Genomic DNA, 12,549 nt, shown 5'->3' on the forward strand with positions numbered 1-12,549 from the left:
TAAGGAAGGTGATGTAATCTGTGTTAGACCACATCTGGAATATTGTGCTAAATTCTGTTTGTCACACTTTAGGAAAGACCTTGACAAACAGAAATATATTCTAGAGGAAGAACAGATTTGGAGAATAGGTTTCAAATGTTTAAGATAATGTATTGGTAAAATGCTATGGACTAACATTCTATGATAGAAGTCAGCTTTAGAAAGATGGAAAGTTCTCAAGAAAAATTCTGAAGACACAAAAAGAAACAATTACAAGGAAGAGGAAAAGAGTGAGGGTACAAGTGTAGATGTACTTAAACTTTAAAAAATAAGGAAGAACAGAGCAAGAACAGGTAATGGATGATGAATATAATGCCTGGCAAAATCCTGAAAAAATAAAGTCAAGCAAAGAGTGGTCAAGGTCAATGAGAAAATCTTTTAGTTTAAAAAGCATTGTTGTAAAATAAACTACATTGGGAGGGAAAAATGAGAATCAGTGAATGTATAGGACCACTGTTTGGAGTAAGATGATGGTGAGTGATAACAGGGAAAGCAGAATTTAAATGCAGTAAGTAGAATCAAGATGGTAGAGTAAGAGGAAATTTTTACCTATCTGTCCAATCCTCTTTCTCAACATTCTAGAAAATGTACCAGACTGAGTAATGCTCAGAAAAATAAAGAAAAAGTATCAGTTGATCATTTTTTTCAGTCCAGGACAGGATAAAAAGGCAGAGAAATATGCAGATTCTAGGGTGGATTCTGACCAGGAATGAATGAGGAAGTGGTAGGTAGCAAAAGCTGGTAACCATTGGTAACCAGAGACAAAAAGAGGGTCAAGACAGAAGACTAAAACAGAAAGCACTTGGGTAAGAAAGAGATCCCAGAATATTCCTGAACTAGTGGTGGGTGCAGGAACTAGTACCTGTTAGTTTGTTAGTTTCATTTTTCATTACCTATTTATATGGCTAGGATCAGGATAGGGAAGAGCATTAAATTTTTTTTATTAATTAATTTAGTTTTTCAAATTATGTGTGAAGAGTTTTCAGCATTCATTTTTGTAAAATTTTCTCCCTCCCACTCTTCCTTCTCCTACATTAAATGGGTTATACATGCACAATCATGTTAACCATATTTCCATAATAGTCATGCTATGAAAGGAGAATCAGAACAAAAGGTAAAAAACCATGAGAAAAAAAACAGAAAACAAATTTTAAAAAGTGAAAATAGTATGCTTTGATCTTTATTCACAGTTCTTTCTCTGGGTGTGAACGGTATTTTCCACCAATTCTTTGAGAATTAGATTGTTGTATTGCTGAGAAGAATTGAATGCTTCTTAGGGGATCATCACACCATATTGCTGCTACTGTGTACAATGTTCTTTCTGCTCATTTCATTCAGGATCAGTTCATGTAATTGTCTCCAGATTTTTCTGCAATGTGCTTGCTTGCTATTGCTTATAGAATAATAACAATCCAATTACATTAAATAAGAAAACTTATTTAGCTATTATCCAATTAATGGTCATCCCCTCAATTTCTAATTCTTTGACACCACAAAAACAGCTTCTAAGAATATTTTTGTACATGAGTGTCTTTTCTCCTTTTCTATGATCTCTTTGGAATACAGTCCTAGCAGTAGTGTTGCTTGATCAAAGGGGATGCACAGTTTTATAAACCTTTGGGCATAATTCCAAATTGTTCTCCAGAATGATTGTATCAGTTCACAACTCCATCAACAATACATTAGTGTCCCAGTTTTCCCACCTTCCTCCAATATTGATCCCTTTTCTGTCTTATTGGACAATCTGATTGGTGTGAAGTAGTATCTCAGAATTGTTTTACTGTGCATTTCTTTAATTAATAGTGATCGAGAGCATTTTTTCATATGACCTCTCTAGTTTTAATTTGACAAGAACAATTTTAAGGGGAGAGGAGCATAGGTCCAGTCTGAATAGTGAGTAAAAACAAATTTTGGAAACATAGTTAAAAAAGCTCCGAGCTCAGGGGCAGAGCAGGAGAGATTCAGTTCTAGCTTTTAGCTCAACATCTAAGCCTGCAGAGGAATAACCAGTGCAGAAGACCATGACCAATGGTCAATTATCATTCAGAACCTTTAGAGCCTCCTAATGGGCTAACAGTAACTAAGTCAAATAGCACTCTACTGAAACTTAATCATAAACAATCTTATAGACCCAAATCTACATCAGGAACTTGCAAAACAGATATTTCCAGATCACACCAATCTGTGAGCACTGAAAAGTTGCAGGCCCCTAGATTGAAGCATGGAAGCAGCAGAAGGGCAGAAACTTGTCTGGGACATTTGCCCTCACTTTTTCAACCCAGAAGTTCACATAATCTGACACAAACATGAAGTCCAAAATCAAGAAATAAATTGGAAGAAAGAGCATGATGCAAGCAAACAATACAGCCTGACCATGAAGAGCTACCATAATGACAGGGAAGTGCAGCACACAAACACAGAAGACAATGACTTAAAAACATCCATAAACAAAGACTCAAAGAAAAATGTAGATTGGACAACAATGCGATAAGAATTCATAGAAGAGTAAAGAAAGACTTTTTAGAAGATTTTGAAATATGAACGAAAAATATGAAGAGAGGATTATCAGCTTTGTAAAAAAAGGCACAAACCATGTCTGAAAAAAAGAACTCTTTGAAAATCAGAATGGGCCAAATGGAAGCTAATAATTCCATGAGACATTAAATAATAATAATAATAATAATAATAATAGCTAAAAGACTGAAAATAGAAGAAATATCTCATAGCAAGAAAAAATGAATAGAAAAATAGGTCAAAGAGAGATTATTTAAGAATCACTAGAAAAACCTAAAAGTCATGAACAATAACAAAAAAGAATCTAGAAAACATGTTGCAATAAATCAGAGAAAGCAGAATTTAATTTTAAAACATTTTAATGACTTCTGAAAAATTTTGGAGTTAGGAGTGGTACTGTTAAGTCAACAAATATTTCTCAAGTTTATTTACTAGGCATTATGCTAAGCACTCGGGGTCCAAAGAAAGGCAAACTACTTTCAAGGACTTGCCACTTTTAAAAAAGGGAGAACAAATAACTATGTACACACAAGACATATATAAGATCAATTGTAGGAGAATAAATCTTGTCCCAGTGTTCAAAAAGGAAGACAATATATTATAGGAATAAATGCTATATAATATCTAAATTTTATTCAAGCCAGTTAGCTTGACTTCAATTCTTGGTAAAATTTCAAGACATTTTAAAGTATTATTTGTAACATCTTGAAAAGAAAGGAATTATCCTAAATAGCAATCATGTCCTCATCAAGAACAAATTCTGATAGATGAAACATTTCATTTTTTAACAAAGTTACTAGATTGGTGGATCAGGGGACTTCTGAAGATGTGCTTTATCTAGATGTTATCAAAATATTTTATAATTTTTCTCATATTTTTAAGTTTTTATTAATAGATGTTTTCTTTCTTTTTTTTATTAAAGATTTTATTTATTTTGAGTTTTACAATTTTCCCCTAATCTTACTTCCCTCCCCCCACCCCCCGCAGAAGACAATTTTCCAGTCTTTACATTATTTTCATGGTATACATTGATCCAAATTAAATGTTATGAGAGAGAAATCATATCCTTAAGGAAGAAACATAAAGTAAAAGAGCAAGATCAGACAATAAGAAACCAGTTTTTTTCTAAATTAAAGGTAATAGTCCTTGGGTTTTTGTTTAAACTCCACAGTTTTTTCTCTGGATACAGATGGTATTCTCCATTGCAGATGGCCCCAAATGGTCCCTGATTGTTGCACTGATGGAATGAGCAAGTCCATCAAGGTTGATCATCACCCCCATGTTGCTGTTAGGGTGTACAATGTTTTTTCTGGTTCTGCTCATTTTGCTCAGCATCAGTTCATGCAAATCCCTCTAGGCTTCCCTGAATTCTTGTCCCTCCTGGTTTCTAATAGAACAATAGTGTTCTATGAAATACATATACTATAGTTTGCTAAGCCATTCCCCAAGTGAAGGACATTTACTTGATTTCCAATTCTTTGCCACCTCAAACAAGGCTGCTATGAATATTTTTGTACAAGTGAAGTTTTTACCCCTTTTCATCATCTCTTCAGGGTATAGACCCAGTAGTGGTATTGCTGGATCAAAGGGTATGCACATTTTTGTTGCCTTTTGGGCGCAGTTCCAAATTAATCTCCAGAAAGGTTGGATGAGTTCACAGCTCCACCAACAAGTATTAGTGTCCCAAGTTTCCCCACATCCCTTCCAACAATGATCATTGTCCTTTCTGGTCATATCGGCCAGTCTGAGAGATGTGAGGTGGTACCTCAGAGATGCTTTAATTTGCATTTCTATAATAAATATTACTGTTATTTTCTAATAATACCTAGGTCAAAGCAAAATTCTCCTTTGTAACAAAGATAGTTATGCAAAAGAAATTGACTCACTAACCATATGTAACATTGTTTCATTCTATACATGTAGGACACCATCTTTTATTTGCTAAGAGGCAAGAGTTATATTTTATTATCAGTATCCTAGAGCCAAGTTTTTGCATTAACTTGAGTTCTAGTGTCTATTAGTGGTTTTATACATATATGTGTGTTTGTGCATGTGTGTGTATGTGTGTGTGTGTGCGAGAGAGAGAGAGAGAGAGAGAGAGAGAGAGAGAGAGAACAGTATTGTGATCATTTCATGTATTTTTCTCCTGGTTGGTTCTGTTTATTTTTCTCTCCATAAACTCATACAAAACTTCCCAAGTTTCTCTGAATTTCTCCTAAAGCACAATAATATTCTACCGTAGTCATATACCACAATTTGTCTAGCTATTTTTTTAGTTGATGAACACTCACTTTGTTTCTAGCACTTTGCTACCATAATGTGCTTCTATAAATTTTTTTTCTAGTCATTTACTTTTGAGTATTATTATTATTTCTTTGTTTTATCTGCCCAGTGTGGTTACAGTGCCAGGGTTGGTGTCAGTACAGTTTATGTTCTTGATTTCAAGTCTCACCCCAGACATTTATTAATTATTGGCATGTCACTTAACCCCTATTTACCTCAGTTTCCTCATCTTTAAAATGAGCTGTACAAGAAAATGGCAAACTACCTTTGGCCAGAAAATCCTAAACAAAGTCATGGAGAGTTGGACACAACTGCAAAATGAACAATAAAAATATCTGCCCAGTAGATTTATGGCTACATCAAAATATGTTAATAGCTTAGTAATTTTCCTAGAATCATTTCATATTACTGTTCAGAATGGATAGTACAATTCACAGTGCTACAAACAGTGTCTGAATTGCCCGTCTTCTTAAGTCCTTCCAACTTGGGCTATTTTTATCTTCTTTCATCTTTAACAATTTTCTGAGTATGAGGTAAAACATCAGAATTGTTTTAATTTTTTTTTCAGAGAATCACAGACTCTCAAGAATTGGAAGGAAACAGAGGCTATTCAGTCTAATCATAACTCATATCTTACCAAAAATTACCTCTATAAAAGATTCAATCTAGCAAAAATATATATTATCTTTAACATTATTTGATATTGTGGTTAAGAGAATTTCTGTGAAATAATGTCTGATGAATTTTATATTTAGGAGTGTGGTATCTAAAGTTTTTTTTATTATTAGTGTTTTGGAGAAATTTTTTTCTGTATAGGTAAAGATACTTTGTATTTCTTTTCTTTTGGGGGGCTTTTTTGTTTTATTTATTTTATATTATTACAATAATCTTGTGAGAATAAACATAAACCCTCCTTCCCTCCAAAAAAGATGAGAAACCTCAACAGTGAGAGAAAAAAATGTACTTCAGTCTGCATTCAGATTCCAATGGCTTTGTCTCTGGGATGAGTTGCCTTCTTTATCATAAGTCCAACAAAGAAGTTGCTTCAATATTTTTCCTGCAGTTGCTATTATTAGCTATATTTCCTTCTACTCTATTCCTTCCCACTCTCATTTATTGTATTCTCTCTCCTTTCACTCTGTCCCTGTTCAAAAATGTGTTGTATCTTATTACCCTCTCCCATGATCTTCCCTCTCTTCTATCACCTATTACCCCCTTCCCCCCCCATTCCCCCTTATCCCCATCCTTTTCTTCTCATTTTTCTCTAGGGTAAGATAGATTTCTATACCCTATTAAGTGTGTATGCTATTTCCTCTCTGAGCCATTTCTGATGAGAATGAATGCTCACTCATTCCCCCTTGTCTCCCCCCATTCCACTCCATTGAAGAAGTTTTTTCCTGATTCATGTAAAATATAGCTGCTTCTTCCTCTCCTTTCTCCTCCTCCCAGTACTTTCCTTTATCATCCATTCATTCCATCTTTTTACTATATTATACCATTATATTCAGCTCCTTCCTGTGCCTTGTCTATATATGCTCCTTCTAACTGCTCTTATGAATGAGGAAAGGTCATATCAGCAATCAGTATCTTCTTCCCATGCAGTAATACAAACAGTTCAGCATCATTAAGTTCCACATAGTTAGTCCTTCTTGTCCACCCCTTTTATGGTTCCCTCAGGTCCTGTACTTGGAGATTAAACTTTCTGTTCAGCTCTGGTTGTTTCAGTAGGAAAGTTTGAAAGTCCCCTGTTTCATTGAAAGTCCATCATTTCCCCTGAAAAAAGGATGATCAGTTTTGCTGGGTAATTGATTCTTAGTTGTAAACCAAGATCTTTTGCCTTCCAGAATGTCATATTCCAAGCCCTATGATCCCTTAATGTAGATGCTGCCAGATCCTTGTAATTCTGACTATAGAACCACAGTAGTTGAATTGCTTGTTTCTGGCAGCTTTTAGTATTTTCTCTTTGACTTGGAGTTTTGGAATTTGGTTGTAATATTCCTGGAAACTTTTCTTTTGATATGTCTTTCAGAGGTGGTCAGTGAATTCCCTCAATTTCTATTTTTACCCCTGCTTCTAATCTCAGGGAAATTTTGTGTATTATTTCTTGAAAAATTAAGTCTAGGCTCTTTTCCTGGTCATAACTTTCAGGTAGCCCAATAATTTTTAAATTATCTCTTCTGGATGTATTTTTGAGGTTGGTTCCAATGATATATTTCACATTTTCTTCTAATTTTAATTTTTTTTGGAATAGTTTTATTTCTTCCTGATTTTTTTGCAAGGCAAGTGGGGTTAAGTGGCTTGCCCAAGGCCACACAGCTAGGTAATTATTGAGTGTCTGAGACTGGATTCAAACCCAGGTACTCCTGACTCCAAGGTCGGTGCTTTATCCACTGTGCCACCTAGCTGCCCCTTCTTCCTGATTTCTTGCAAAGTCATTGGCTTCTTTTAGTTCCATTCTGCATTTGAAGGAGTTATTTCCTTCAGAGAGCTTTTTAATCTCCTTTTCCAGTTGGCTAATTCTGCTTTTTAAGGCATTCTTCTCCTCAATTGCCTTTTTTTTTTGTGTTGCCTTTTTCCATTTGGCCTAAACTGATTTTTAACATATTATTTTCTTCTGTATATTTTTTTATTTCTTTCACCAAGCTGCTTATTTGATTTTCATGATTTATCTGCAGGTCTCTCATTTCTTCTCCCAATTTTTACTCTACCTCCCTAAATTGCTTGCTTTTCAAAGTCTTTTTTTTTTTATGTTTTTGCAAGGCAATGGGGTGAAGTAGCTTGCCCAAGGCCACACAGCTAGGTAATTGTTAAGTGTCTGAGACCGGATTTGAACTCAGGTCCTCCTGACTCCAGGGCCGATGCTCTATCCATTGCGCCACCTAGCCACCCCTCAAAATCTTTTTTGAGCTCATCCACAGCCTGAGCCATTTTCTATGTCTCTTGGAGGTTTTGGGTACCGAAGCTCTGATTTTGTCATCTTCTGAATCTTCTATGGGACCAAAGTAATTTTCTATGGTCAAATTCTTTTTCTTTTGTTTGCTCATTTCCTCAGGCTATGACTGATTGGCACACTTCCAAGCCTTTGGGAGGTTTTTTTGGACAATTCACAAGGATTTTAATTCCTCCAAGGTCTTACGAGAAGCTCTGAGCCCAAACTGAAACCCGGATTTGAGTGTGGACAAACTGCTGAGTACTGCCCCCAGGGAGAGCAGAGAGACCTCTGCAGTCTCCCCCAACCCCCTTACAGTCTGTGGGCTGCACTCTGGAGGTGCAGGCTGGCTTCCCCAATTGCTATTGCAGGTTCTCACTGTGGGGCTGCTCGGAGGCCATAGCTCTGCTCAGCACTCACTCTGGTGCCGCAGAGTTCTCTCACCACCCCTTCTGGCTGTCCCTGATAATACCTGGGTCAAGAGGTCTAGAAACCACCCCCCTCTGCCTTGGACCCAGGCACCTGGCCTGGCTGTGCTGTAGCTGTGCTGCAGCTTTTTCCATCCCCCAGTCAGTGGAACAGACCTTTCCTGCAGAACTTCTAAGTTGTCTTGGACTGGGAAATTGCATCACTCAGTGTTTCTGTGGGTTCTGCCCCTCTACATTTTGGCTAGAGTCATAATCTGATGCCTTTTGGAGTTTTTTGGGGAATGAGTTTCCAGGAATTCCTGTCTTCACACCAGTATCTTAGCTCCGCCCTGTATTACTTTTCTTGAAAATTGTTTGCTCATATCCTTTGACCACTTACTGATTACTCTTGGTCATAAATATTTATATCTTATCTTGGATTCTTACCTTTAAGAGAGGTATTTTTTTTATGTTTTTGCAAGGCAAACGAGGTTAAGTGGCTTGCCCAAGGCCACACAGCTAGGTAATTATTAAGTGTCTGAGGCCGGATTTGAACTCAGGTACTCCTGACTCCAGGGCTGGTACTCTATCCACTGTGCAACCTAGCCACCCCTAAGAGAGGTATTTTATCCAAAGTTTTTTTCCCCCAAAGAGTATGTTCTCTTCTCATTCTATTAATATTGTTATTATTTGCACAAAACTTTTTAAATTTAATATAATCAAAATTGTCTATTTTGTCTTTTCTTATCTCTACCTTTTGTTTAGTTAGAGATATATCTCCTTCCATTCTCCTCTACTTTAAAAATAAAGAATATACATCTTATATTATTTTCTCATTTGCTTGGAGCTAATTTTGGCATGTGGCATATGACTTTAATCCTAATCTCTGTCAAACTGCTTCCTAGTTTTCTCAGCAATCCTTATTTCTGATTCTTTCCTCCAAGTATTTAGTATTTAGAATACTGGGCAACTCTGTAAATTACTTCTGAGTTCTATGTTCATTATCTGTCTACAAAATCAACTTAATTTTTAAAATGAATTCTAGGGCGGCTAGGATAGTGGATAAAGCACCGTCCTTGGAGTCAGGAGTACCTGGGTTCAAATCCGGTCTCAGACACCTAATAATTACCTAGCTGTGTGGCCTTGGGCAAGCCACTTAACCCCATTTGCCTTGCAAAAAAACCCTAAAAAAAATAAAATGAATTCTACATAGATTCTTTTTTTTGTGTGTGCTTCCTTCAAATTTACAGTAAATGGAGAAAGGCCTGGTCCATTAGAGGAAGGATCTGAGAAGTAGTGCATTACACAATCTACATGATGGACAAAGGTGTAGACCACCGGGGATGGGGAACCAACATCACAATCACATGGGAAGAGGAGGGGGTAAACCAGACTAATGTAGCCTAGTCCTAGCTTTGTATGTATGGGACTCAGGAGGACCACGTGAAGAGCTTAGTTTTTGGCTTGGATGATGTCCAGAAATTCAGGTTTAAGAGACGCTCCACCCACCAGGAAGCCATCCACATCAGCCTGGCTGGCTAGCTCCTTATGGTTGGCCCCTGTCACAGAGCCTCCATAAATGATCCTAGTAGATTGTGATACACTTTCTGAGACATGGGTCTTAAGCCAGCCCCGAAGCTTCTTGTGTACCTCCTGAGCCTGCTGAGGAGTAGCTGTCTTGACAGTACCAATAGCCCAGACTGGTTCATAGGCTAGAATGACTTTGCTCCAGTCCTTCACGTTATCTGCAATGGCCTTGGCCTGGTCAAAGACAACCTTCTCAGTGATTCCTGCTTCCCCCTCATCCAACTTCTCACCAATACAGGCAATCACTCCTAGGCCTTCTGACAGAGCATGGGCCACCTTCTGCCCAATAAGCTAATCTGACTCCCCAAAGATGTGTCTCCTTTCATAGTGTCCCAGGATCACCCAGTTGGCGCCGCAATCCTTAATCATGGCAGGGCTGATCTCCCCAGTAAAAGCTCCCTTGGGTACTTTGTAGCAGTTCTGAGCAGCTACACCAAATTTTCCATCCAGTTTCTGGCGCACAAAGTCAAGGTAGATAGAAGGAGCTCCACATACCACTTCGGTGTTGGCGGGCACCTTGGCCCTGTTGAGCGAAGCGATGAGATACGAGCCTTCTTGTCCCCATTCATCTTCCAATTGCCCCCAACGAAGAACTTCCGCGGCCCCGGCTCTGGGGAAGCGGCAGCTCCGAGGAGAGTGAAGGACAGCGGCGGAGCACCTTCATAGTTCCAATAATTCTTTCTTTATAATATAATTTAAAATCTGGTAGTGCTAGGTATCCTTTTTGTTTAATTTTTTTTACATTATTTCACTTAAAGTTCTTGACTTTTTATTACTCCAGATGAACTTGATTATTTTTCTTAACTCTATTGAGTAATTTGCTTAATAATATGATTAGGTAAATATTAAATCTTCAAATTAATTTAGGATTGTTATAATTTTTACATATTAATTCTGCCTAACTCTGAACAGTAAATATGTTCCAATTACTTAAGTCTTTTTTATTTCTGTAAAAATACTTTGTCATTAGATTTATATAGATTTCAAATCTGACTTGATAACTTAAATCTCAGATACTATATGCATTTCATAGTTATTATAAATGAAATTGATTCTATCTCCTCTGAGATTTATTATTTATTATTAGCTTACATGTGTAAATTAATAATTTTGTGGTTCTATTTTGAATATGACTAATAGTATGAAGTTTTTTTAATTAATTTTTTTCATTGAATCTTGGGATTCTTTAAATAATCCATCAAGTACTTTTTTTTTTAGATTTTTGCAAGGCAAATGGGGTTAAGTGGCTTGTCCAAGGCCACACAGCTAGGTAATTGTTAAGTGTCTGAGACCGGATTTGAACCCAGGTACTCCTGACTCCAGGGCCGGTGCTTTATCCACTGTGCCACCTAGCCGCCTCTCATCAAGTACTTGTAAGGGAGACAGTGGGGTATAAGGCATAAAGGGAAAAAAAAGGAAGATCTGGATTAAATCCCAACTCTGACATATGCTGGGTTTTTTTGATCCTGGGCAAATCACTTAATTTCTTAATGCTCTAGGCAACTCTTTAACAACATAAAGCAGAACAGGCAGTAATTTGCATTAGTAGAAATTTCCTTTCTCAGAGTTCCCTATTCCAATAAAATCTAAAGTCTGGTTTAAAAAAATCATTTGAATTAACTATGATTTTTATCTTCTCTTTGTTTATGTCTATTCTCTCAATTTCTTTATCTTGTATATTTCCTTGATTTTGCTGAAACATTTTAGTGTTTTTCTCCATTAAAATTAATAGTTTCAGATATATACTTTTGATGATATTAAAGAAAAGGGCTTTTATTGCATATTTGTTGAAAGTATTCTGCATTTATTGTTATACTCATGTAATTTTTAAATTTTTGTTTTTAATATAATTTGTCATGCTAGTTTTAATAATTTTTTTTACTCTTTTTGCTTTTGTTTTTCTATTTGTATCTCCAATATGTAACACATTGCATAGCATATAGCTTAATAAAAAGCTTATTGATTAATTAATTCCAAACCATTCCTATCTACTTGGCATAAATCTATCAAAGTCCATCACAAAAGTTATTTCCATATTTTTCCACCGTTGCCATTGCTGATTGCAACTCCCTCCTTTCTTATTTCTCCACTACCATGTACTCTCTCTATTTTCTCTCTCCTTTCACTCTGACTCTGCTGTAGGGTCATTGACTGGCTCAGCAGACAGATCCCTGGTCCTGAGGCTAAGAAGCCCTGAGCCCCGATACCACCCCTTAGGCCCAGAATCCACCTGGCCCCATGGTCCTGGACAGGCCATCCAATCCCAGCCCCTTGCAAGAAGTAAAAAAGAAAATGTGTTATATCTGGCCACTCTCCCCCCATGGTCCATCCCCTCCTCCATCACTCACATCCCCCCCCTTCCTCCACTCCCCCCCTTCTTACTTCAGATGTCTATACCCCATTGAGTATATATATGCTGTTTCCTCTCCTAGCCACCTCCGATGAGAGAAAAGATTCCCCCATTCCCCCTTGCCTCTCCCCTTCCATATCATTGCAATAGCTCATTATAATAAAAAAAATCTTATGTGAAATATCTTGGACTATTCCCCCTCTCCTTTTTCTTTCTCCCATTCCATTTCCCTTTTTTCTATTGACTCCATTTTTACACCATATTTTATCTTCAAATTCAGCTTTCTCCTGTGCTTCAACTATAAAAGCTCTCTCTACCTGCTCTATTAACTGAGAAGGTTCATATGAGTATTATCAGTGTCATTTTTCTATGCAGGAATACATGCAGTTCATCCTCATTAAGTCCCTCATATTTCCCCCCTCTCCTCCAATCTCCATGCT

General features: G+C 36.9%; 1 pseudogene; it reads right to left on the reverse strand.

The window, feature by feature from the left end:
* Positions 1–9,559: 9,559 nt before the first annotated feature.
* On the reverse strand, positions 9,560–10,284 carry LOC141518250 (triosephosphate isomerase-like; annotated as a pseudogene).
* Positions 10,285–12,549: the final 2,265 nt, after the last annotated feature.

The sequence above is a fragment of the Macrotis lagotis genome, chromosome 1, assembly GCF_037893015.1.
Source record: "Macrotis lagotis isolate mMagLag1 chromosome 1, bilby.v1.9.chrom.fasta, whole genome shotgun sequence".
Classification (NCBI taxonomy): domain Eukaryota; kingdom Metazoa; phylum Chordata; class Mammalia; order Peramelemorphia; family Peramelidae; genus Macrotis; species Macrotis lagotis.